Consider the following 9,834-nt stretch of genomic DNA (forward strand, 5'->3'; position numbering starts at 1 on the left):
TGTCACCTCCAGGGGGCCTTTTCCACCTCCATGCCTTCCCCAGGCCCAGAGGGCAGCGTGTTGCTCTCCGTCCCCAGGCATTCTGCTCTGGGGCAGGTCCAGCCCCACCTGGGGGCAGCAAACTTGTCCCTGGTGCCTGGGCCCAGCTGGCCAGGCCTATGGCCAGAGCACTGGCCTGGGAGTCAGGAGGCCACGTTTCAATGCCTTTCTCTGAGTTTCACTGTCTGACCTTGGGCCTGTCATTTCTCACTGACCCTTGGTTTCCACATCTGTGACATGGTGACAGATGGCTCTGGTCCTGCCTAATCCCAGAGCTTTATGCAGATTCAATGGCACCAGGGAGGACGAGGTCATAGTGGGGTGGGGATCCCCACCCCGGCCTGGGCCTGCCCTTGAAACACCTGCTGGGCCCTGCTTCCTTCCTCCGGGAGAGGGTCAGCCTTGGCCGGGGGTCCCCAGCCCAGCGCTTAGAGACCCACCCAGTGTGTGAGACCTCACCAGCCTGTAACTGAGGCCTCTTTTCCTTTAACCCCCAAATTATGATGACTCTAACTCCAAGTCCACCCTTCCCAAAGATCAGGAAGTCCAGTCCTTTCCAGAGGCTCCTCTTCCAGTGTTCCCCAGACCCCCATAGGCCATTAAGACCAGCAGCTGGGGCCACAGGGCTTCCTGGAGGTGGGAGGAGAGCACCTCTTTCCCCTCCATCTGAGTTCCAGTGATCTGGCTATTTGATGACTGGGCAGGATTGAATTTCACCTGGTAGGCGTGAGGGTGTGGGTTCTAAATCCCAAGCTTGTTTGTCTGTTCTCTTGGAGTTGGTGGGCACCTAAAGTATTTATAAATTGGTATAAATTATACAAGTCTTTTGTCAGGCTTCTCATTTCAGTTTCCTTCCTGTTTGTTTTGTTAGCTGTCGCAGTCGTCGAAAATCACCATTGCCCTTGACCTGTCCTGTCAGGCCAAGTGGGAGACCACTCACGAAGCGAGCGCCTTTCCCAGGCTTCACACCAGGGGGCCCTGTTGGCCAATGTCAGAAGCCACTGGGTCCAAAACCTTGTCTGGTGATGCTGTGGTCGCCTGTCTGTGGATATGACACACCAGATGGAGAGGCTCTGCCTCCAGGACTGCACCTGCTGGGCGACCAGCAGGAGGAATGCTAGCACTGCCTACACAGCCATTTCTCTCTTTCCCAACGCAGCCACCCGCTCTGGCTCTTGGGGTCTCATGCTCTGGGCATACGTGGCACTAGAGCGCTGGGCTGGGGGGATAGGCTCTCAGGGCCCTGCTCCAGGCCATCAGATAGATTGCGATGACTTTGAACGTCACTGGGAGGGAGCTGGAGCCGGATCCCTTTTCTCCCAGGGGGATGCTCTGCCCTCTGTTCATTTCTTGATATGAATAGCCCTTCACTAATTGGTGAGTGGTGCAGGCTCCGCATACTGCCTGGGCTCAAGTGCCCGCTCTGTCACTTGTCAGCTGTGTGACTGTGGACAAGCCACTCCACCTCTCTGTGCCTGAGTTTTCCCATCTGTAAAATGGGGCAGTAGTAGTACCTATTTTGAAGGGTAAATAAAATAACCCATATAAAGAGGCGTAGCAGAGGGTAAGTGCTCAGTAAAGGGTTATTGTTATCATTCGTATTTTGTTATTATTATTACAGTGTCAACTGAGTCTCAGAGGCCAACCCTCTAAGGTCCAGTCTGCTCGGCCTCACAGGCCCAGCTCCTCGCTCAGCATATCCCGCTGTCCTTCGGCTGCGCTACCTCCTCTCCCACGTTCCCCAGAGCTGCCTTTGGTCCAGCCTTGCTGGCCTTTTGTTATTTTAGGGACATTTCTCACACGGTACAGGCTCCAGGCCATTGCCACCTGTCCCCCTACCCCTTGGTTCCCAAATCCTCTGATCTATCTAAATTCTCAGGGGCTCAGTTATCATGCCTCCCATGAAATCTCTCCAGTTTTCCCACAGAGGAGGTCTCTCTCCCACTCCTACTCCAGCAGAGTGTCCCCCTGCCTCTCTCAGGGTGATGTGAGCCCCCATTCGAGCTCCCCTAGTTTGGCCAGCCCTAGCTTGTACTAGGCTCCGCAGGCCTTGGGGTGGGCCCCCGTCCCAATGCGGGTGCCAAGGATCACGGGCAAGTCCGGCCTCTCTCTTGGGCAGCTCCGGGGAGCGGTCCGCAGCCCACTGAAGCAGGGCCTTGCCTAGGACCCAGCCCAGCCCAGACCTGGCCTTTTAGATCCTACCAAGCCTAGGGCTGCCCAAGGGAGGATGTGGCCACAGTGACACAGAATGGTTCTGGTAATTCTAGAAAACGGCCCCAGCTCTGTGGCCCTGAGCCTGGTTGGGGGTTCAGGCGCTGGGCAGGGACCACTTCCCGGAAACGCCCTAACCGGGTGGGGGGCAGGGCTGAGGGAGCCGTTGATGGGCCTCGGTGCCCTCCCCTCACTCCCAGTGGGGTCCTGGCCTTGCCCAGACTGGGCACTGGGCCCATCTGTCAGGGGCTTCCAGACTTAGTGGGAAGATGGAGCTGGAGGCCCCTAGGGCTCACTGCTCAGGGCCAGAGTCTCTGAGGAGGCCCGGGGGGAAGGATGACAAGTCGAAGCCAGAAAGGCCACAGACTAGCAGTTTCTATGTTGCTTTGTTGCTGTTTTTTTTTCAGAAAGACAATGTGTGTATGGGGGGAGGAGGGTTGAATGAGGGTTGCCCGATAAAATACAGGATGCCCAATTTGAGGGACAGATACAAAAAAATGTTCACTGTTTATCTGAAATTCAAATTTTATCCTGTAGATCTCCATCTATTTATTTTTTTCTTTTCTTTATTTCTTTTGCTAAGTCTGGCAACACTCTTAGAAATCATTGGCTCTGGAGTCCGAGGTGTCCACTCTTTACCCTTCAAATCGATCCACCCTGCGCTGACTGGGGACCCCTCTGCCCACTGAATGAGCCCTGCACTCAACTCGAGCCTCCTCCTCCAGGGCTCCCATTGCCAGCCAAGGTTGCCACCAGGATGCTAAAGGGCTCTGCCTTGTGGTGCCCCTCCCATCAACCATGGTGCAGACCAGCCTCCATCCGCCACAGAGCCTCTTCACAGGCCTCCCTGCCTCCCCACTCCCAGTCTGAGCTTGACCCAGAAGCCAGAGGGAATTTTTTCGTCCCGTAACCTGACCATGTCCCTCTCTGCTGAAACCCTCCTTGTAGTCAAATTCCCCTCCGGAGCTCGAAGACCCTGGGGGTCTGACCTGTGCTCACTTCTCCCACCCGTCTCCCACCATTCCTTCCTCATCCTCCTTGCTTCTGCCACCCTGAACTATTAATACTTCAAGTTCCCTGAACAGGTCCTTTCTCACCTCCAGGCCTTGGCACAAGCTGCCTGGAGCACTGTCCGTCAGGTCTTTCATTTGCAGAAAGATGGCAACACACCCTTATGATCTCAGCTTTGCAGCCTCTCCTGATCTCCATGTGTCTGGTCCAGGAAGCTGCCCCTGACCTGTAAAATCTAGGATGGGGCCTTCTCTCGCCTCCATAGCCTTTGCCCTTCCCCCATGACAATAGTTATTTCTCTCTCTTATGAATGTCTGTATCATTTCAAAAGTGAATTATCATCTGCAAATTTACTGCAACAAATCTTTTAAAAATTGGTAGACTAGGGAGACAAAGCCACCAGCAGCATGGGATATTTCAAATGCTTCTCTTAATTATTGATGGCAAAGCTGAACAAATTAGCCAAGATATGGAAGATTTGGACAACATAAGCAACAGACTTGATATAATGGACATTAATTGAATTTTGTCTCCCACGATCAGATTCTCCTTAAGCACTTATGGACTATTTTCAAAACTTGATAGTATACTAGATTAGAAAGCAACCTCCAAAAAAGTTTCAAAGAATTGCTATTAGAGCACATTCTTTGACCTCAGTGCAGTGGAGTTAGTAAGCACAAGCACAACTTTAATACTGTTTGAAGAAAATATAGGTTAATATCTTTCTGACTTCAGGGTGGGGAAACAACTCTTAAAGAAAACACCAAAAAGGTGTTAACCATGATGAAAAGATGCAACTGACCACATTAAAGATAATTTCTGTTTGAGATAGAGTCACAGATGTAGAAAACAAACATATGGTTACCAAGGGGGAGGGGGGGGAGGGATAAATTGGGAGATTGGGATTGAGATATGCACACTACTATATATAAAATAGGTAACTACTAAGGACCGACTGTATAGCACAGCAAACTCTTCTCAATACTCTGTAATGACCTATATGGGAAAAAAAAAATCTAAAAAATAGTGGGTACATGTATATGTATAACTGATTCACTTTCCTATACATCAGAAACGAACACAACATTTTAAATCAACTATACTCCAATAAAATTTTTAAAAAATTAAAAATAATTTCTGTTTCCCAAAAGACACCTGAAAATATCTGGGAAAAGATGTAAGCACAGAGCTGGTATCAAGATCCCCTATGGATCAGTAAGAAAAGATAAACAACTTAAGAGAAAAATGAGCAAAAACCATGACCTGGCATTCCACAAAAGATGAAATGGCCAGAAAACATGATGGGATCTTAAGTTCACTAGCGATCAGGGACATGGAAAGGAAGACCACAATGAGACGTTATTTTTTACCCAGTTGGCTGGTAAAAAGGGCGACATCTGACACTGTTAAATGTTGGCTGGGATGTGGATCAGCAGGAACTCTCAAAATTGCTGTCAGGACTGTAAAGTGATTCAAGCCTCGTGGAAAAACAGTTTGGCATTCCTCTGTAAAGATAACAGTGGCACACCCGTGTCCCAGCCATTCCACTCCCAGGATTCTATCTGAGAGGAAGCCCTGCAGGTGTATCTAGTTACACATCTGAAAGTGTTCGTAAGAGCACTGCTGGCAATCGCAGAAATGCTGCAACAACGTGGTGAATCTAAGACACGTGGTGCTGAGTTGAAAAACTCAAATCCCAGAGACTATACATGGTTTGATACTCTTTAGTTTTAAACCCAGCACAGGCAAATGATATCTAAGCATGTATACTCTACTAAGCTCTACAGACAGAGTGAGTGAGTGACAGCCACAAAGTTCAGGACGCCTCTGGGGAGGGAGAGGGGAGGAGGGGGAAGGGTAGTGGAGGCTCCAGAATTTGGATTTTATTGGAAGGCAAAGGGGAGCTGGTTTCTGAGAAGAGTGATGTGATTCCAACTTTTTTTTTTAATTTGAAATTAAGTTTATTCGTGCATTAAACAGTTACAGAATACCCATGGGACATTTTTAGTCCAACAATTAAAATTGCATTTAAAAGCCAACTGGAAGAGTTTACAGACCAAAAAGACATCTGGAGTAACTACTGTTCCCCTTTCCTTGAGTTTATATATATTTACCTTTTAGGCAAGAGAGAGAACTGTGATTACTTCGTATTCCAGGGGATGTGATTTCCAGTTCCATTGTCTTAATGTGTATAAGATTCTTCTGTGAAGGCCAGAGAATATCAAAGAATTTGATGTTGATTGGAAGAATTAAGAAGACAAGACTAATGGTTGGTTCACGGACCCACAATTTTACCACAAATCACTAGATGGGGTGGGGGGGGTATTATATTTCCCATCAATAAAACCTCAGGTATGTATTTTATTTTTGGCTGTGCCGCGTGGCGGGCAGGATCTTAGTTCCCCGATCAGGGACTGAACCAGTGCCCCCTGCAGTGGAAGCATGGAGTCCTAAGCACTGAACCGCCAGGGAAGTCCCCTGAGGTATTTAAAGACTCCATAGATGTGGAGGGAATTCCCTGGCGGTCCAGTGGTGAGTACCCCAAGCTCTCACTGCCAAAGGCCCTGGTTCGATCCCTGGTAGGGGAAATAAGATCCCACAAGTTGCGCAGTGCAGCCAAAAAAAAAAAAGAAGACTCCATAGACATGGAAACTCACTTCTACGTCTCTCACAGGTCATGGCGAGGCTGAGAAGGCTGCGGTGGGAGCTCATACCTCCTTGGACTTCTCACATACGTTGGTGCCCAAACCTAACCAGGACTGGACCGTGTCAAACACTTCTCTGAACAAAGTGGTTCATCAGTTTTCTCTTCAGGGTGCATTCCAAGGCAACAGTGTGATCCATGATGAATTTTTCCTGGTCTGTTTTTGGCTTGTCTCAGTGCTAAAGTCTATGGCAATACAAAACAGCATGATCATTTACTGTGAGACCTGCCCGAGTCAAGGAATGGGCTCTCTTAAGTCTCAGCAGTCAGGGTTTAACCTAGCTCGTTTTTCTTGGCTATTCTCATCATCCAGATGACAGGAAACTTCTGTGGGGGCATCTCTTTTATTCTCCTCCATGGGTTCCAAAGGGCAGTCTTGACCTACGGCCAGCACCTGTCCGACAGTCATGTCAGCACGAGCAGCTTTCAAGTAGCTGGCACACACCTGCCAGTCCTCCACAGAACAGGGCTCCACCACTGAGTCTCTGGGGAGGCCAGCTGGGAGAGGCGTCTCTAGGCAGCAAGGAAGGCTCTCCCATTCTGGACTGGGAAGGACCCTCAGGACTGCATGGTTCAACAGGCGGCTGAGACCTGACATTACCATGATGTCACCGCTGTGCATAAACATGGGCGTGGGGGCTTCATCTCTTTTGAGGCCACCCAGGGGAAAGATGGCAGACTGTCCAAAGCTGAACGACAGCAGGGGTTTGGAGTGCTCTAGTTCAGATTTATCTACATGGATTCCCAGCGTGGAGTCTCATCGGTGGTAATTCAGGATACCAGCTTCAGCTCGGAAACCCTGAAATCCACAGGCGGTGTCCACTTACCCTGAGAGGAAAGTCAGGTCAGCAGGGGAAGGTGTGTAGTGATCGGCAGAGTATTTCTTACTGTCCCAGTTACAGTGGTAGCCTAGGGTCACCCAGTGCAGTTTCTCTGATAAACTTCAGGGTCTCCATTTATTCTCTTCTTTATACCTTAGAAGCTCTTTGCTCTGTTCCCACAAATCTTGGGTCTCTTCTTAGTCACATGTGTGTCCAGGTTACATACATTGGGTTTCCGGGAATATGACTTAAGGCACTGCTTCACCTAATGCCGCTGGTGACCTGGGAGGAAGGGTTTGGGATAAAAATAAATCCGGGGTAGGCTTGCAGTCCGTAGGCTCGCCACTTGCTGGCCAGCTGAAGTCCTGCTCTGTATGCATCGTGGTCACTGGCTGGGGACACATTTAGCTGAGATTTGACTACCCTGGGGGCACCAGGCCCCATGCCTTGGGCTGCTTGGGCCGCCAAGAAGTCAGTGACCCCTCCCAGGTCTGCGGTGCTGGGGCGGCTCTGCCGGCAGAAGCGGAAAAGCTTCGGAAAGGCGTCCTCCCCAGGCTCCGCTACCAGCATCGCCACAGCGCCCACGGCCACTGCCACCTTCCTCATCTTGCTGCCTGGCCTCGTCTCCATCCTGTTGTTGAAAAACAATGAAAGTAAGTGTGGAATTGCTACACCTGTGAGTTTTCAGGCTTTTCCTTCTCTGAGCCCCATTTTCTCCCTAATAATGGTAAGAGGGAACCCTTAGTATGTACCCAATGCTCCCTACATATATTAGCTCACTTAATTTTCACAACAACTCTGTGAGGTAAGTTTGATTATTATCATGCTTATTACACCCATGAGTCAACTGAAGCACAGAAAGGTTAAGTGACTTGCCCAAGGTCACACAGCCACTCGGTGCCGGAGGTGGGATTCAAATCAGCCTCTGCTTCCTTATCAGAACAGTAGAGGGATGGGAACAACCCCGCTGGATGATGAGTCCTCTAGAGGCAGGCGCTGTGTGTGTGTGTGTGTGTGTCTGTGTGCCCTTGGGGAGCCACCCGGGAGTAGGGGCTGTGTGTGTGTGTGTGTGTGTGTGTCTGTGTGCCCTTGGGGGCCCAGCCGGGATGCTCAGGAAGTCAGCCATGATTATTGTCCTAGCAGGGTTTGGCAGGGAGGCAGGGAGCCAGCATGGGAGGGAATCAGAGACAGTCTGGGTTCGAATCCTGGCTCTGCCACTCACTCATCGCAGACCTTGGCAGTCCTCTTGAGGCCTCTCTGAGACTTAGTTTTCTCATCTATAAAATGGGGGCCGTCCTAGTTGCTATTTCCAGGGCTGCTGTGAGGGATCAGGGAGAGAAAGGTGTGAGTGGCCTGTTCCACCGCCCAGTGTGATGAGCAGTGCTTAAATGTGGGCTGTTATTAGTCACCTGTTCACGGATGTCCTCAGCAGCTCTCTCTAGGTGATTTCTAACAGGACTTGGTCAGGAGTAGGCCCTTCAGAGTGTGAACATCGGGTCCAGCGCCTCTCACACCACTGGTGATGTGAGCTGTGCCTAAGAACATTCACATGGGAGCCTCAGCCTAAGGGCCAGAAGGTCAGCAGCTGGGGTCAGGGTGAAGGTGGGCTCCTCAGCTGGCTGGGCACCGCCAGGACCGCAAGTCTGGTGCTGGGGTTGTCATTCCTATGGTGACCACCAGGGGTCATGCTTGGCCACTTCTGCCTTCTTCCCTGGTCCCAGAGCCCATGGGCAACCTGCAGAGGGCAGCGAGGACTCCCACATTCCTGCCAACTGCGAGGTGGGGCATTTCCAGCAAGAGTGCATCTGAGGCCCTGACTTGGCTTTCCCACCTCTGTTAAATAACAAAACTGGTAAGTTTTTCCATCCCTCTGTGGGAATGTCTGCTGGTCTTTTATCTACCCATCCATTTATCTCTTTGTTCATCCACTCATCTGTTCATCCATTCATCCTTCTGTCTGTCCATCCATTCATTATTCCTCTATTTTCCATTTGTTCATGTATCCATTCATCTGTCCTTTTATCCAGTCATCCATCCATCCAACATCCAACATCTGTCCATCTACCCTCTGTCTATCCCACATGCACAAAGACCCCATGTTGAGCCAGGATTGCTCAGCCTGAGGTTCCCCATGAAGGGAGGAGGCCCATTTGCTGCTCCCACCACCCCTCTCCCCCATCTCCTCCAGGCTCACCATCTGGTGGGATCAGGGATGTACCAGGCAATGATAACATAAGATGATGTGTGTGGACAAAATTGGGGGTGCAAAAATGTCACATTTCATTATTAATTTTTATAGCACATTAGTCAGGAAGACATATTTCTATATCATTGCTCAGAAGTTTTGTAGCTTTTCACCATTAGGTGTTTAATTTACCTGCAATTGGTTTTCGTGACTGGTATGTAGTAGGATTGAATTTTTTTTTTTTTCCCGTATGGATACCCAACCATCCGAGCACCATTAATTAAAAGTCAAGTCTCTCCTCAAGTCTCAGAAATGCCACCTCTGTTGTAAATCAGGCAGCCACGTATGTATGGGACCATTGGTGAGTGTGTCAGTTTATTTCTGATGTCCCAATTAAGTTTTAGAATTTTATCTGAATTTTGTACATTTCTGGGTAGATTTACTTCTAGGTACTTGATATATTTTGAAGTGTTGTAGATGGTGGTTATATTAGTTACTTATTGACATGTAACAAATTATCCCCAAACTCAGCATCAAAACCCCAAACATATATTATCTCCAGTTTTTGTGAGTAGGAACCTAGCTGGTGGCTCTGGCTTAAGGTCTTTTATGAGGCTGCAGTCAAGCTGATGGCTAGGGCTGTGTCTTTATCTGAAGGCTTTGATTCCCACAGTGAGAAGCTGGAAGAAGGACTTCGGTTGTTGTCTTCTTTGAAGAAAGAATTCAGCAAAGAGACCAAGGCTGTTAAAAAGATAAAAACATTTATTAGAAGCAAAGTACGTGTGGAAGAAGCAAAGTATTTGTGGAAAAAACAAAATATGTGTAAAAGAGCCCACAGGTGAGTCAGATTGAGTTTCACCCAG

General features: G+C 49.3%; 1 pseudogene; it reads right to left on the reverse strand.

The window, feature by feature from the left end:
• Nucleotides 1-6,788: 6,788 nt before the first annotated feature.
• LOC115847839 (nucleic acid dioxygenase ALKBH1 pseudogene) lies at nucleotides 6,789-7,392 on the reverse strand (annotated as a pseudogene).
• Nucleotides 7,393-9,834: the final 2,442 nt, after the last annotated feature.

The sequence above is a fragment of the Globicephala melas genome, chromosome 19 (genome assembly GCF_963455315.2).
Source record: "Globicephala melas chromosome 19, mGloMel1.2, whole genome shotgun sequence".
NCBI classification, from domain to species: domain Eukaryota; kingdom Metazoa; phylum Chordata; class Mammalia; order Artiodactyla; family Delphinidae; genus Globicephala; species Globicephala melas.